Source organism: Grus americana, chromosome 10, assembly GCF_028858705.1.
Source record: "Grus americana isolate bGruAme1 chromosome 10, bGruAme1.mat, whole genome shotgun sequence".
In the NCBI taxonomy this organism is placed as follows: domain Eukaryota; kingdom Metazoa; phylum Chordata; class Aves; order Gruiformes; family Gruidae; genus Grus; species Grus americana.
The window spans coordinates 3,605,913-3,622,758 of record NC_072861.1 but is presented as its reverse complement, the minus strand read 5'-3'; the positions used below and the strand labels follow the sequence as shown (position 1 = coordinate 3,622,758).

At 55.6% G+C, this 16,846-nt stretch overlaps 1 protein-coding gene across 2 annotated transcripts in view; it reads right to left on the bottom strand.

Annotated features, from left to right (window-relative positions):
- Positions 1-16,846, bottom strand: part of LINGO1 (leucine rich repeat and Ig domain containing 1) — a 160,259-nt gene that overhangs the window by 99,460 nt on the left and 43,953 nt on the right. For both annotated transcript variants that reach the window (XM_054837044.1, XM_054837045.1), the window contains one exon: positions 11,504-11,546. The gene's annotated coding sequence lies outside the window, so the exon portion shown is untranslated. The remainder of the gene's footprint in view (positions 1-11,503; positions 11,547-16,846) is intronic.

Here is a 16,846-nt window from a genome sequence, read left to right as displayed (position 1 = left end):
GGGCAGAGCTGCCTTGCCCCTCGCCGCCACGGCCCCTCGCCTCCCTCCCCTAAAGCCTGTAGGGGTTTGTACCCAGGGTTTCCCCTTCTCCCCCCGCAATCTTTCCCAAAAGGCTTCAAACATGGGAAGAGAGGAGGAGAGGGGCGGGGAAGGACAGGAGGGATGGAGGGCATAAAAATCCTATCGCATGGTTGCTTCCCAGTGCATGTGTGACGGGGTGGTGGCTGTGCAGCCCTTCTCCCCACGCCTGCCAGCAGTTCACCCGGGTCGAGCGAACCCAGTGAAGTCACCCAGCCACCCCGCTCTACGTCAGGGGTCACAGCCGGATGGCAAACTGATGCCGTCATCTCTTCGGGCAAGGGCGGCTTTTCACATGCGGTATTTCACAGAACCAGAGACAAGCACTCGCTTTCCTCTTCTTCTACAAGAGCAAGGCAGAACAGACCCAAACTCCCCTGAGCCCTGCTGGCATTTGCCTGCAGGACTGTACCAGCAAGCCGGGGGAAAGATGTGGAGGAAGGGAAAGGGAGGGAGGGGAGGACACGAAACTTCCTTGCCATGGTGGGAATATTCAGCTGGCTGAGGACTGGCATTTGGGGACAAGCGTGTGGCAATCCTACCCTCCTTGTGAGCACCAAGTCATGCGCCGGGCTGCCTGTTTATAGTATTTTCAGAGCTACCCGCAGAGGTACCGAGCCTTCCTGGCTTGCCGCTGCTTCACGGGAGGGTGGTAGATGCTCAGCCACTCTCCAAACCCACATCAGACTACGTTCAGGGGGTTTGAACATCCACACGCAAGAAATAAACCCCTTCAGGAGCCAACAAACCAGCCAAGAGATGAAACATCAATCAGCCAAACGCCAATGATCACAAGAGCTCCCAACCTTTAAAACCTCTAGAAGCACAACCACTATCTCGGTAAAGGTCTCCGGCGAGGAGCTGGGGAACCACCGTGCCCTCCAGTGTCCTGGAGTCCCCGAAAAGCTCCGTCCCATGAGTGGGCAGCAAGAGGGACCACCACCCCTGCCCCTCACCATCTTCTGGCACAAACCCAGTTCTCTTGGCACCCGTACCTGTTTTTCCCCTACACACATTCTTTTTTTTTTTTTTTTTTTCTTAATTGGGAGCTTGTTAATTATCCCAATACTTTGCAGAGGAAATAAACAGCAATTAGAGAAATAAGTGGTATTTTTATTCCCTGGCACTCTCGCAGAGCTCCCCGACGCCTCCCATCCGCGGCTCCCACACGGGCACATGTTGCTGCCTGCTCCGGCGCTGCTGCCCGAGCGCTCTCCTCCGTCTGTTCCCCGGGAGCAGGGCGCTGCGGTGGTGGGCTGCCTTTCTCTCCCCCGGGTAGGAAGCGTTACTGCGTGAAAGCAGCAGGCTGTCCCGCTGTAATCTGTTTTAAAAGTCATAAATTGCTGAGAAAAGCCAGTTTTCCTGCACAACAGAAGGTTAGAGTGTTTAAAGAGAGCACTGGAACTGTTTTTATTAATCAGAACTGCTATAAAGAAAGCATTTTAATTAACATAATTATCCTGTTTGAGAGAAGCAACCCGCACCTCACAGATACTTTTCAAACTAAAGATGCGGGCTGTCACAGTCAGTCATAATTAAGCAAAACGAGCTGTTTTTCCTTGCTGTACGTCTCCCTCCTCCCATCCGCACGCTTCTCCTTTCCTATCACGCTCTCCGCAAGGCGAGCGGAGACGGCGTCGTGCCACGGGGGCGGCAGGGCCCCCCCGCCACGTCTCCATCCCTTCGTCCCTGCCTCCAGCACGGAGCAGCCGGGGTTAAGCTCCGTCCTAACCAGCGGTGCCAAGTCCGGGCACAGACCAAGCTGCAAACAGGCAACCTGGGAGATGGAGGTGGCTATAAAAAACCCGCAAGATTTGTAGGACTTTTGTTTCCATTGCGGTCTCACAGTCAACAGATAAAAGATTTATTCTCGTTGAAAAAGACAAAAAGAAAAAAGCATAAAAAGCAGCCTGGCTCCGGGCCGCCTGCCAGCGGGGAGAGAAAGGAGCGGGGAAGGGGAATAAAAGCAGGCGTGGGCAGGCAGCTGTGCGGGTCCGGGTCTCTCCGAGCATCCCAGAGCCAGAGCCCAGAGGGCAGCGAGCCGGCCAGGACCCGCAGCCTCCATCAGCAGCCTTCCTCCTCCTCCTCCTGCCTGCCGCTGCCTGCAGCACGAGGCAGTGCTTTTTACGCTCCTTCCTGACGTAGTACCAGGGTCGGTAGCTCCCGTGGCACCCGTGCCTGCCTATCCTTTGCCCCGCGATGTTGGGGTCCCCCCACGCCAATGGCAAGATGGGGCACGCAAAGCAATCGGGCGTCACCTCCAAAGCCACCGTTGGCTGCTTTAACCAAGACTTCTCGTCCCACCAACGCGTCCTGGACCTAGGGCTGAAGGCAACGCCTTCAGCAATCACAGAATCCCTTCAATGGCAGCACCGTTCGGTATTTTAACAGGTATTTTAATGGATGTTCTGCTATTTTGCTAACATCTCGCCTTAATGTGCAGCATAATAGACTGTTAACAATTAGTGCTTTTAATTAAAATCTCCTTTATTTATAAAGGATGGCTTTGTGGTGATGGGTCCGCCCTGAAATTGTACAGCACCACTGGAGGTGCTCGTGCCATGTCTTTAATGCAGACCCAATGTCACAGCAGAAGGACCAAAGTCATCACACCAAGCACTCAGCGCCGTGTTCCCATGGGCTGCGGGGATGAGAGCACCCATCCTGCCCACGGTGGCACCCAAAGATTTTCAAAAGAGGAATTTTTAAGGGTTTTTTTTTGGGGGGGGGGGCACGATTTCCTTAAGAAAACAAGGTCTGTGCAATCACGTGCTGCACGTGTTGTCTGTCTCCCCTAATTACTTTCCGACTCAGCAGTCAAATTCAACAGCGTGTGAGTGACAGCTGGAAATCTCAAAGATATTAAATTCCTGGAGGTTTCATGAAAATAGGCAGGCGGATAGAGAGGAGAGGCCTTCCTCGGCTCAGCTGAGCCAGGCTGCAGCAGGAGCCCGGGTCTTGCGAGGCTCCAGAGGATCCACGTGGGAGGAAAGAAAAGCATAAAAGCCCCAAAGATGCAGGGGAAAGGCTGAATCAGAGGATGCATCTTGCTAGATATTGAAATCAGTCAATCTTCAGGTATTAGCCCCTGGAAAAGCAGCCTTGTGTAGTGCTGATCAGCACATTAACAACCTGTTTCCAAATAGGAACTGCAATTTCCATGGGAAATTCAGTTTTTCTTGGTGGAGGAATTAAAATATTCAGAAAAAATAATCAAACGCGCTTTTCTACTTTGGTTCAACACAGACTAAGACATTTCAGGTGACTAAAAAGACAACAAAGTCTGGCTCCAATTCAACTAAACATCCCACATCCCTACTCCACATTTTTCCACATGCCCTCACCTCCCTGGGCTGGAGATGGACTCCACGTGCCCCACGAGCGCACGAGGGACCACGACACGACCCAGACATCCCATTTTGCAGGAGTCGCATGTTTCTCTTGAAATGCCGTACTGAAAAAATTATTTCAACTTTTCCGTTCCTCGGTTTTCCCCAGGAATGAAAAGGTCCCACCAACCCCATCCAACTGGAAGCCATCACGGTAAGTCTAGAAGCATCTTCTGCAAACAAACTTCGCTGGGCACGGGTCAGTCCCCATGGCAGGTGTCCTGGGAGAGCTGGGACAGGGACACGGAGCAAAAGGAGAGCACAGGGCAGAGACAGCAAAGCCTCAGGCTTGCTGCTGCGATGGGTTTTGCGTGGCGCACGGGAGGGTTTTATTTGCGTGCAGGCTCTGAAGCACCCACTTAGAGATGTCTCAAGACCTACTTGTAAGACCAAATAAAAATACCTCTCCTGGTCCTGGATCGAGAGAGCTGGGAAGGAGGTTTCCAAAATTGGGTTCTCTCCCTGCCTGCGCAGAGGATGGGGTTGTGACACCACGGAGAAGCTGTTTGTAGGTCTCCGTTCGCAGGCTACCAGATAGGCAGCCTCACCCTCCCTCAACCAGGACATCTGCCTTCCCCGAGCTCCCAGTCCCCGGTATAAATAGGACTCCTTGCTGGAAGCGTTGGGGTTGGTGGCATTGCAGAGCGGCTCTCCCAGCCGCATCCCCTCCCTCCCTCTCTCCTTCCCTCCCTCTGCTGCCCCGTCGCCGGCCAGGCAGCACCCACAGCCTTCGGGGCTCCTCTCAGCGTGAGCCAAAGCTGCGGCAAGACGAAGCGATGCTCATAAATGCCTTTGAAGGGAAATGTTAATGAGCACTGAGTGGAGGGCGAGAAAAGCCCTTAATCGTATTAGCTCCGCTGCCAGAGCTGATGAACATCCCCAAGCCGCCGGAGCCCTGTCCGGCCACGTGCCACGCGAGTGGCTGGGGAGAGCCGGACCCCGAGCCGCTGCCCACTGCTCGGGGTGGGAAGAGAAAATGTTGGTCAAAGCCACGCTGATTCCTCGCTTAACCTCAAATGAACATTGCCTCCGAGCCGACGGCGCCTATGCCACGTGGCTCGGGAATCGCGGGTCCTCCCGGGATGGGATGCTCTCTTGCTCTACCTGAGCGGGAGCGAGAGGCCGTGCCAAGCACGCCTGCCCGCGTCCCTGATGAGTTTATGCTTCAGTTGCATAAATAAGTCACGCACCGAGTTTTTATACTGGGGACTCAGTTCTGAGCTTGTGTAATGCTCTGATTTTTTTTTTTTATGCGGCCAGGAAATTACGATATAAAAATACACGTATAAAAATAACGATTTTCCTCAGCTAAACAGCCACAGGAGCAGTGCCTTTGTGCTGCCCTGCCTTTCGATCCCGGCAAACGCTGTGTGCGCGCACACGCGTGCCGCTCCGCAACACACGAGGACACTTTTATGGTGACAGCCTGCCGTTCCCCCTTGGGGGGGAAATGTGGTTTAATTTTTAGTATAACCTTAAAAAGGAGACTAGCAAAGTATCCCTCCCATAAATTTTGTAAGTGACATTTACTTCTCGGTGGATTATCGCTAGCGATGGACAAATCTCGGGTTTAGGGGTTTGGTTCAGAGGAGCAGCCACCTTCTCCTGCCAGCTCCGCCGGGATGAGGCAGTGGTTGCTCAGGCTCAGCTCGGGCACTGCCTGGAAGATCTCCAGCAGCTGAGCCCTCTTCTCCCTCCACAGCCTAACGTATGGCCCCTATGTGTCTTAGGGGCCTCTGGGGACTCCTTTTGCCTTCCGGAGACCCCATCTCTACGGAAGCCCCCACTCACCCCTGCCCATGGGCCGGGTATCAGCAATAACACGGCAAAGTTTCCCACCCGATCTCATCGGCTCGGCCCATAAAAGCATCTCTGGCACGCTCAGATCCCTGCCCATCCCGGCCAGGCTATAATGCAGTTTGCTTTAAGAGTGCAATAGATCTTCCTGGTCACCGAATCCAGCTCCCTGCTACCCATAAGCCTGCCAAGTTTCAATTTGAATACACACAAAAGATCTCAACAGCTGGGTGTTTAATTACAGGGACTAGAAATCAGGCTCCTCAGAGTCATATCAGGTTATTCCAGCTCCCTTGAGCTGGCTTCAGAGCGTGCCAGGACCGGCCCCCCCGGGAGGCTGGCGTTTCTAGCTCTGCCCGAAAGCGTGGAGGCTCGAGGAAACACAAACCATGCCGAACCCCCAAAGGCAGAGCTCAGAGGAGGCCGGGTGGGTGCTTCACAGCACCGCCCTCTCCAAAATGTGGGTGCAAGGGGTTTGCATCGCTGGGTGCCGGGGAGAAATACTGTTATTTGTGCCTGGCCAGAGGAAAATGCAAGATGCCACTAAAATCCAAAGCACCCACACGCATCCTACAAGAGACGGAGGGACAGGAGACGCCATGGATCTGCCTTGCAGCTGTTTTGCAAAGCCCGGCGGGGAATGGCTCAGCACCGTCTTCCGGTTCCGACAGGGACGCAGCGGCGGCCCCTGCTCCTTCGAGCCATGGGGCAGGGCACAGCCAGCGGCCCAGGGCTCTGCCGGGCAGCGCTTCCCTGGCGCTCCCTGCCTGTCTGCAGCCTCCGCCGCCACCCCGATTTACGACCGCGGGGCTGGACTAGACCCAACGAAATACTTTGCACCTTGGAAAAGAGGGGTGGCAAATTCCCCAGGGTCAGCCCTGCCACGGCAAGTCCTTGAGTGTTTCCCCGGCTGCTGGTACATGGGGATCTGCAGAGACATTTCATTTCAATTTCTAGGGAGCGGGTCCTTCAGAAACTGAGCTCTGAGTCCTAAAAGGCCTGGGCACCCCCACAGCAATCGCTGCAGAGCGTGGCAAAGTCCTACAGCTGGCTTTCCCCAAGCTCTGGCAGTGGCCGGAGACTGGAACAGCCTTTTCTTCGGGCACATGAGCACTTCCCGAGGTGGCTCAACATCTCCAGAGCATCCTGTGTGCTCCCAGGGATGCCTCGCTCTGCCGTGCCCCAAGCAGCATCTCGGCTCCCTCCCAGCCAAGGGGACAGCAAACGCCGAGCGGAGCCACCAGCGGCTGCCTTGGCCGGGCTCCGGCAGCGGGTCCTGCCCTGTCCCGGCACCAGCAGCGGTCCAGCCACTTCGGCAAGACCTGGGACTGATCCTCACTCTTCCACCTCAGACAACCCGAGCCAAAAGCATCTCTCGGAATCGCCCAACATCGCTGTTCTCTGCTGTCAGACTCCCGAGGAACGCTGCCTGCCACCCTCTCAACACGCGCTTTGGCAACCCGAGCTGTTATTTCCCAGGCTGTTGAATCATTTCTCGCACAGGCGTCACCACGCGCCTCCGACTCCCCACGTAACGTCTCAGCTGCTCCCCCGCTCCTCCCCGGCATCTCCGCTCAACCGGGGGCCACAAGCCAAAGGGGTGCCTAAAAAACCTTGGCTGTAGCCCTGCCTTAAAAAAAAAAAAAGCGAATATGAATAGAATAAGACAGCCTGGTGAAGCAGGCAACCTCGGCAAGGCTGAGCAACACCGATCACCGGGACCCATCACCGATGGCACCGGGGTTAGTGGTGGCACCCGGGGGAGCACTTTTCCCCGCAGCAGCGGCTCACGGAGCATGCAGCTGAGCCGAGAGAGCAGTAATTCTTCCTCTGCTTTGACCGAAGGCTGCATCATACCCCACAGGCCCCCGGGGGAGTCAAAATAAGGATGAACATCAGGTCAGACATGTCTCCCGCTCACAGCCATGAGCACATCTGCCTCTCCCTAGAGCTTGGAATCAGAGTCACAAGCACAGCCCCAAAAAACGCTGTAAAGCGGAGGAGGAGGGAGGAAAACCCCGCGGTTGGCCCGGCAGGCTGCAAGGTCCGAGGATGAGGTTCAGAGATGCTCAGACTGAGCTTTCCGTCCCCTCTTGCTCAGCTGCCCATGACTGCTGGTGCCTGTTGGCCAGAGACCCCACGGGGCCGTCACAGGCACGTGTAGGAAGGAGACCCAGAACACCCCATCCCCGAAACGCTGTGTTTGTCTGAAAGCCAGCTTACTGCAGCGGTAAGGGAGCCCATGTCCTTATGAGTTAAGATTTAAAGTTTTAACAAAAGCAATTAACTGTTTTGTCTGGGCGAGCTGCTGGGAGCACCAGCAGCTCAATTTTTATTGATAAAAGCCTCTTTTCTCTAAAAACATGGGACCGGTTCTCCCCGCGACAGCAAAACGTGGGCAACGCAGAGCCTCAGATCACAAAGTACAACAGTTTCCCTGCATTTCTGCTGGGCCACAAGGCAAAAACCCACATTTGACAACGTCTGCAAAGATAGTCGTCGCGAAACCCTCAGAGACCAGTGGGCAGAGCAGGTTTCCATCCTCTTCCACCAGCTCGGAGCCCGCTGAAGCACGCCATCAGTCACCGTACGGGGCATCTGCATGGTGCTTTGCTAGGCTGTCTGTTGTTTTGCATCCCAAAGCAAGCATCCGCCGTGTTGTCAGCAGCCCCCTGCCAGCTCCGGCAGGGCAGCCCCAGCAGACCTCTTCCGAGGTGCTCCCGTCGGCTACGGGGGGGGACAAAAGCAATCAGGGAGCAGACAAGGAACGTGCGACTTTCCCGTCGTGGAAGGACTGCTGGGACTTGGCTGGAAGGCGTCCAATTAGTTAACGAGCACTCCAGAGCTGAGTCTGGTCTGGAATCAGTAATTAATTGCCACAAGACAAGCGAGAATGAATGTATCGGAGGAACCCGCGTCTGTCCTAGGGGCAGACCTCGGCAAAGAGGGTCTGCCCAGCCAAACTCATACCGAAATGGAGAGGAGCAGCTGGCAACGAGCAAGCAGGATGATCTGGATCCCAGAAAAATGTGCATCCGCTATGCAATATCAGGAGCAAACACCACAACCGGCTCCCATCCCAAATGTCTTGTACCGGGAGCTGGCGCAGCTGAGCGTCCCCGTCCCTGGAGCTGGTCCTCTGCATTGACACCAGCCCATCGCAGGCTGCACGCGTGCTGCAGGCATGCGGCCGATGGAAGCTTTGCTTCTGATGAATAGCGCTGTAGTAATTAAGGGAACAGGACATGTCAGCCTGGCTGGGCACCTCCTGCTTCTACCGTCCACAAACAACAATGGTTTTGGAAGTCCTGGAATAATTTTTTCACGTCCATTTTCCTCATTAGTCTCCTGCTCCGGGTTCCTGAGCATCCTCCAGCGCAGGAGGACAACAGCTCCCAGGTCCGAGGTGGCTCAGAGGAGCAGCATCAGCCCTCCTGGATGCATGGAACCTCCTGCCAGGTACTCTTGGTTGCAAATCAACAGCTGAGCTCCGGGAAGAGACCTCCTCCCGAGGCGTCCGCTCTCAGCCCTACCAGCTCCCCAGCACCGGCCGCCTCTCCGGAGTGTGTCCCCATGCGGCAGGAGCTGCAGAGCGACTCTGCGTCCAGCCCCTGTGATAAATTAGCCAGAGATTCAGGCATTTCGGCGCAGCTGCCTCATCCTCTGCCGGCATGACAATGTGATTAATTTTGGGTGCAGATGAAGCTCATTTATCAGAGGCACGTGACGAACGCGCGGGCTGCAGGGGCGTGCGGGGAGCCCCGGGGTGTGGGGGAAAGTGGGAGCAGAGGCAAAAGGCAGGAGGCAGGGAGGGAAAGTGAGGAGCTGAGCCCGGGGCATCTCCCAGGAAGGCTGTTTGCCACATTGGCTCGTGATTAAGCATGCTGGGGGAGAACAGCCCCGCGTGGGAAGAGAGCTTTTATCTATGCTAACACACATGGCCGCGGCTGAGGAGAGATATGCAACAGGAGGGGTATAAGAGGATCGGGAGAAGAAGCCGTGAGCTGATTACCGTGCTTCAGACGAGGCAATTCTACCACCGCTGCCCCCCCCACCTCCAGGCCGTTTTCCACCTTATCCTCTTTTCTGGGGACTGGCGGGTCCAGAGACACTTGCTCCTCGCTGCTGGCCAGAGCTGCTCCTGGGGAAATTGCCTGGGAAGGCAGAGCTGTACGTTCGCTTCCTGATGTAACATGGCCCTGACATGGAAAAATCAGCTGGTCGGTTCATCTATCCCTTGACTGGAGTTTCTCCACGTGCTGGAGCAGCTCCCAATGCAGCGATGCTGCTTGCGCGACATGGAGCAGCTCTCCCAAGGGCTGAGGCAGCCCGACGTGCTGGTGCAGAGCAGCCTGCAAGCGTTTTGGCAGCGGCTGAGACAGCTCTTCTCTTCATTTCCACCGTGACATCGCATCCTGCGCTGGCACAAGCTCTGGGTCAGGGTCCATCTCCGGGCTCTCCTGGCTGGCGATGCCTTTTGCTAGCAGACATCCCATTCGGAGTGTCACCCGGCGTTAGGCACGAGCCGCCGGTTTCAGCCTGCGTGTGTCCTCCATGGGAATCGCTGGCCCGAGCAGTTGCATGTGCACGGCAGACGTGATAGCCGAGGCAGCGAGGGCTGCCAGAGCAGACACAACCAGAGAGGATGCCACACGGCAGCCCACCCGTCCCGGCCGGGCAGGAAGGACTCTCGGGAGCGAGCGGCACCAGGGAAGGGACCTGAGCTGCACCCAACTGAGTCTGCCAACATCATGAGCAAAGCATCAATGGATTGGGAGTCTGCACAGTTTTGGGGTGAGGAGTAGTTTTTGGGGTGAGCCGATGCCGTGCCAGATGCCCTCCGGTGAGATGGATGCGCAAGGAGAGGGCACCAGGATTTACAGCCAGCACAGCAGCTTGCATCCCAATACTCCTGCCCGGACAACAGCCCGGGGAGCTGTCAAACACCACAGCTGGGAAACCACGGGGCTGGGCTGGACCGGGGAATACCACGCGTGGCCGGCGATGGCAAGAAGCAATCGTCATTGCAAATATTTGTCTGCCCCACGCTGTGGTCAGATGCGCCCTGGGCAGTGGTGTCCCATCCCGGAGCAAGGTCACGCCGGCAGCACCCAAAACCCTGACACCGCTACAAATCCTGCCCCTTGGACATTTTTAGGCTCCAACTAGTGAACCATTTTTTGCTAAAGAAAAGAAAAAACTCTCAAGTTTAACAGGGCCACGCGAGCTGGTACAACAGCAACAAAGCCTTGGGCACGTGGCTGGTGTCAACACCTTCGGTGGGACTCAATTATCAACCCAACAGGTAACGTCAAACAGAGAAGCTGCTTTTTTGATAAATACATAATTTTTTAAAGAAAACATGTCAAGAGGCCAAAGGCGAAGATGACGCAATACGCGGCAGCCCCGCTGCTTGCAAGACAGTCCTGCTAATTTATCCCAGCACAGAAGCAGGACCCTTTCTGCTGGGTAAAGTGTATGGTTAGAAAACCCGCGGGGACTTTGGAAGCGTGAAAACGTCAAACACAGAGTGACGCAAGGACTTGTGCCTGAGAAAGGGGAAATTTTATGCTTCTCCCCACTGGGTTCCGGGGAGTATTTCTCCCTGGGAGAAAGGAAGCAGGGTGGCTGGTGGCAGAGCAGGTGGCCTGAGAGGAGCCCATCGCTGGAAAGGTTACAGGTGACGATGCTAGCTTGCAGCCAGGACTGCTACCTCTGACTTTCACATTTCTCCCAAGTCCTAAATGCTCCTCTAAGCCTGGCTCCTCTGCAGGGTCCCTAGGGAGGTTTTGCTCCGCTCCCACCCATTGCTTTACCTTCTCATCTTTCCAGAGGTCCCCCGAGTCCCACCCCAGAGCCCTGCGGTGCAGCAGTGGCAGCGGCCAAGCCATCCCAGCTTTTACTGCAATCATCACGCCAATTACTCAGTTGAAGTTTTTGGTTCCCATCCATCAAAGTTTACCCAGGAAGGATCAAAGATGCCCACACAGTTTCCCTTCACGGATTACGGAGAGGCAGCAATAAATGTATCTATCTCAGCCAATTTTCCTGTGATGGGGAAATAATTGTGCTAACACCCGGGCCCCTGTTCGGGAGCTGGCTCCTTGGCGGAGGCACCTTTGGGCTCTCACACCCGCCTGAGGAGCAGCACCGGTGCCCAGCCCCACTGCTCCTCCAGCACCACGCCATGCTTAGCCACCAGCACGCTCTCCATGAGGAGCAAACGCTATTGCACTTACCAGAGCCCAAATCTTGCAAGGACCTGCTGGTTAGGCAAGGAACCTGGAAAAGAGGAGAGAGAGACGCCGTTCAGTGGGCTGGCTGTTGACAGCAGCGGGCATTTTTAAGGGGGTGACACACAAAGCAGCTAACGGTGCCGAAGCCTAAAAGGAAAAAAATGAACCTTCCCTGCCTGCGCGCTCGGACAGGGCCGTGGCATGGCGAGCGGGATGGACGTTACCTCTGCCTTCGTTGTATCAGGGACATCTAAATTCATCAGGGCCACCTAAATTCACCCGGCCCCGCTCACCAGCCTCGCCGGGCGCTGGCGGGATCGCAAGCCGTGGCACACGGTGGGAATTTGCCAAGGGATTAAGGAGCATTCGCCGCTCCTGTGCCGGTATGAACACAGGGCTGCCCTGTCACCGCTCCCCTCTCCCAGTGCCTCATCTGCTCCTGGAGCCTGCCATGCAAATCTATGCTAAGGAGTCACAACAATGCGCCTGGGAAACCATAAATATCTGTGAAAAATCTCCCCATAAATCCAAGGGAAGGGGAATTTACGGCGCTTTCTTTGGAGATTTCTCCAGGTGCTCCCTATTAAGCCATTGTGCTCATTTGCATTAAGTATTCCTCAGACAATAAAGTCTTCTCCACCATCGGTTATCGGCTCCGCAAACAGGAGCAGCGCCGGGCACAGGGCGTGCAAACACCCAGCCATAAAGATGAGGGACTGGCTCCTCATGTCACCTCCTCCTCAGTGGAGGGGGGATGCTTTACATCAGACACAGCCAGCAACAGGTTGTGTTCGCTCAGGGCCACAGAAGGTCCCCGGGCAGTGCCAACGTCCACGCAGGGGGCCACGGTGGCTTCTAAGAGTTAGAAGGACCCAGAGGTCCACGTAGCCAAGGGACATCCCGCAGCTCGGTCTCTGCTCAGGATCTGGTGCCCAGCATTGCCTTGCTTCTTTAGAAAAAATAAATAAATTAAAATTGAAAATCTGCCTCGCTGCTAGACCCCACGTTCAGCAGATTTCACCCGGAGCAGCTCCTGCAAGGCCGCCCAGGTTAATTGCCAGGAAAGCATGTTGTATTTCAGCTATGACATTTCTTTGCGTGTTTTAACGTATCCTTATCATGACTTCCATGTACTTCCGTACAGATGGGTGGGAGACAGGAGAAAATGAATAATACGTGTCCTTCCAGTATGAAATTCTGAGCGTGTCCTCCGCCGAGTGCAATTACTGTGTATATGACTTCTGTAATCTGGCTAATACTGTTAAATATACGGGAGATTAAGGGATTTGGGGCTGCAAAGTCCGTTTCATCCATCCAGGCCCGTGCAAGGGAATATGAGCAGGGAAAAGGTCTCACTGAAGCCCCCCGGACCGAGCAGGGCCTGGCCCGCAGGTGACCACCCTGCGACGTCCCCTTGCTGCTGGGGACCTCTCCCAGGCACCTCTTGGCTCTGCGAGGGGGGGACGTGGAGGAGGGCGACCAGAGCTGTTTGGGGCCAAAGCACCTACAGCCACAGCCCCAGGGTTCGCCCCTTGCCGGCAGCTCCCAAAACCAGCACGCCACCATCCCGGCTGCTCCCAACCCTATGCCAGCACTGCGGTCACATTCCTGGAGCGCCAAGCCCTCCCTGGTGCGGTGTGCTGGGGACACAGGGGCCACGGTGAAGGACTTAAGCGGTCACGGTGCTGCTGCTAAGAGTGCTCTCCAGTCACCAGGAGAAGAGCTGTTTGTTATCTCCGAGCTGAAGAATTAATAACTGCACCGGAAAATTTCTGCTTTGGCCGAGGTGATGGCCTCTACCTGCCCTGCGGAGAGGAAAGCTGCAACGCCAGCGTGCCCGTGGGGCCGGACCGCACTGCCCCCAGCCCCGCTGCACCCCGGCTCCCCGGCGGGGACTTGCCCCAGGGGTGCAGGCTGAGCTGCCGGCAGGAACACCTTGCCCTGGTGCCTAGGAGCAGGGTAACAAACCACCGCCTTGCAGCCCTCATGCCCAAGAAAGCCTCAAAAATAACCCTGCTATGGAGTCAGCATCCTTCCCCAGTTCAGAGCAGGCACAGCCTGAGCACGGACATCGCTCCTGCCCAGAGGGGAAGCCACGGCGAGCTCCCTTCAGCTCCTCCAAGCTGATGTAATATGAAGCAGAGCAGATACAGGGTTGTTCTGCAAGCACAGATGAGCAAAGCAGAGCAAGGAGATGGCTTTAAGTAGTAAAAGCTGCCCTTACGTTATGAGCTCAGACACAGCCTTATATATCCCCAAGCAGCAGAGGAGCCATCTCCGCTTTGATCCGGGTTTGATTTAAAATGGAGCATCTCCCTCAGCGTCACCAGCGGGACAGCAGTGAAGTAACCTCATTTTCCTCTGCTTTGTCCCTTTTGCCACTCGCCGCGTGCCAGAGGTCCCAGGGCCGCGTGCCAGAGCTGCAAACCCTGGCTCCCTGTGCTCCGGAGGCTCGTGGCCACGATGTGCTGGGGCAGCCCCGGGCTCCGGCTGCGTCCCCGTGCACCCCTGACACTGGCGGCACCCACCTGCCCTGCCCCGCGCCACGCGGTCCAGCCGTGGCAGGTTGGGGATGCTCGGGGAGATGCTCCCTCCCTGCGCTGGGGTGCGGATGAGCCAGCACAGAGCCAGGGAAATGAGAACCTGCCGGGGCGTAATGCCAATTCACCGCCCATTAACTCCCTGCAAATCCTCCGCTCCCTGGCCTTATCTTCCTCTGCCACGTCTCCTCGCTCCCCCTCCTCTTCCTCCCAGGCTAATGGGCTTTTTTGGACGTGGAGACAAGCTGTAGAGGTACCCTTGGCTGTGCTTGGGAGCCCATAAATGCTGGTGTGGCTACATCTGCGAGGAGGTCTGATGGGAGACATCCCCGGCACCCTTCGGACACCCTCCCGGCACCCATGGGTGATGGGGCTGCCCCACGCAGCAGAGCTCATTGCCAAACACTTGCTTGCTCTTGCGGATTTAATGTCAGACTCCGAACGTTAACTTTTTATGGCGTAATATATCCAGCTCCAACCCACGTTGTCAGGAGATACCCCAAAGCTATCAACACATCTGGATGCAAATGATTGTTTAAACACCCCACGCAGTCCTGTGCGTACGGGATAGATTTACTGTCACTTCTTGTGAAATTAGGAGGGATAAAATCAAGCAGCTGAGCAGCAATGTCTGCTGGGCAGGGGGGGAGCAACCACCAGCGCGGCTCAAGGGCTTTGGCTAAAAAGGGAGCTCCGGAATAAACACCAGCGAAGCTCACCATGAGGCATCTTTGCCTCCAGCTCCTGCCTGAATAGCAAATTTGACCTGCGAACCCTCCTGACCCGCAGCAGCCCCGCAGAGCGCCGGCTGGGTTTTGAATCAGCACTTTCAGAAATCAGCCAGATTTCAGCGGTCCTTCGCTGCAGTGCAGGCAGGGCAGGCAGGGCAGGAGGGGCAGGCAGCTCCTATGCCCAGTGTGGGCAGACGAGCTGCCCCGGGAGGTTCAGTAAAGTTCCTCAGATCAACAACGGATGGAAAGCACTGACAGTCGAGCACCGGGCGAGCCCTCGCTGCTCATCCCGGGCTGCCCTCCCGGCTGAGGTGCCTCGCTGCGTTGCTGGCTGTCTGCAACACAGAGGCAAGAGCAACCCTGAAACTGCCCGAGAAACAGCTCCTGCTCATTCGATGCCCTCTCGTTCCTCTAGCAAGACCAGCATCATCCGCTCCCCACCTCGTTCCCCCAGGAGGTAGGTCCGTGGGCTTGCAGCACTGGCTTTTCAGAGGAGAATGTTCACCTCTTCAGCAGAGAGTGCGTATTTTACCTGACAAATCGAGCTCAGCCCAAACCTCAGTTTTCCATCAGAAACTGTTTGCCCTGGAAATTTGTGTCCAGCCCTTTCCATCAAGCGGCACAGCTTCCTACATGAAGAAGGGTTTTGGAATAGCGGAGCATTCCTCAAGGCAGCAGATAAATGTCGGACCAGAGTTAGTGGCTGGAGGCTGAATCTAGACAAGCTCAGACTAAAAATAAGGCACAAGTGTTAGACAGTCACAAGTACTACTGCAGCCGCTAAGTCAGGAGCAAGAGGAATAGTCTGTCTTGGTGCTCGGGGATGGCACGGCCACCGCAGTCTCGGCTGTGGCACGGACCTTCCCCACCAGCCTTTGCTCCAGCTCAGCAGGTCCCATCCGTCTCCAGCAGCAGCAGAGCAGGAGCGCTGAGGTTCGTGGGGTGGGAGAGGAAAAGCGTTCCCAAGCCACCTAACCCGCCTGCGAGAGAGCTCGTAGCATCCTGGCATCATCCCCAGCTCGGGAACCATAACCCCTGCAGCATCTCCCAGCCCTCCCCCAAACTCCCCTTCATTGCAGCTCCTGCATTTTATCTTTAAAAAACACAATAGGAGGGTTAGAAAAAAAACATGACAAACAATCCAAGGGAAAGAATACAACAGCCCTTGAAACCCCATCCTACATTTGAAAGGGAGGGATACAGGCAAGGCAAGAAAACCAGTGCAAAGCCTCATTACCATCAGAAATCCTCTCTCCCTGCCCTCACCTCCTTGCTCATTTCCATATCACAGGGGACACAATACCTTTCTTCTCTTGAAAAACGTCCCATTTTTGCAGAGACCAGCTGTCCCTACTCCCAGCACCAGCTTACGGAGCTGGGGAACAAAAGCCAGGCTCACGCCTGCCCTGGCAGGCGGTGCCAGGGTGTGAGTCTCCAGGCCCTTATCGCTCTCTCGGGAGCAGGTTTTATCATCATCATTATTATTTTATCCTTTTTTTTTTTTCCTCCTTAACTTCAAGATCCTTTAGTCAGTCAAATTATACTCAGAGTAGCAGAAGCGGCAGAAAATAAAGCATTATAAGGGGTTCAGGAAGTTATTTTCATCTCAAGGAGCATGTAAGAAAGGTTGACAAGTCTTTATTCTGCTCTTACGGGATAATCTGTAGGTTCCCAGCTGATATGGGGGAAAAAATTAAAAGCATGAGAAGAAATTACAGGAAGAAGTAAAACCCAGGTCTCTGCATAAATTGAAGTAACACGCACCTTGGCTGACAGCTGAAAGCACCGGAGGGTGCAATGTCAGCGTGGGGAAGGAAAGGGGTGGCCGTGGGGTCCGGGAAGGGCTGGGCAGAGGGTGCTGGGCGCAGGGCAGGAGGGTCACTCAGCCCCCTCTAGCCGGTCTTTTCTCCTGCTAAGTGGACCTGTCACATCTTTCCAGTCCAAAGCATCACTGACACGGCAGGCGGAGGGGGGAGGGAAAGCAAAGCAGCTCAGTCGTCGAGTACCGTCTCCCACACTGCCCCGGGTCGCTGGATTCGTTCTGCTCCTGTCTGGCTGCTCCGATAAAAGCTACA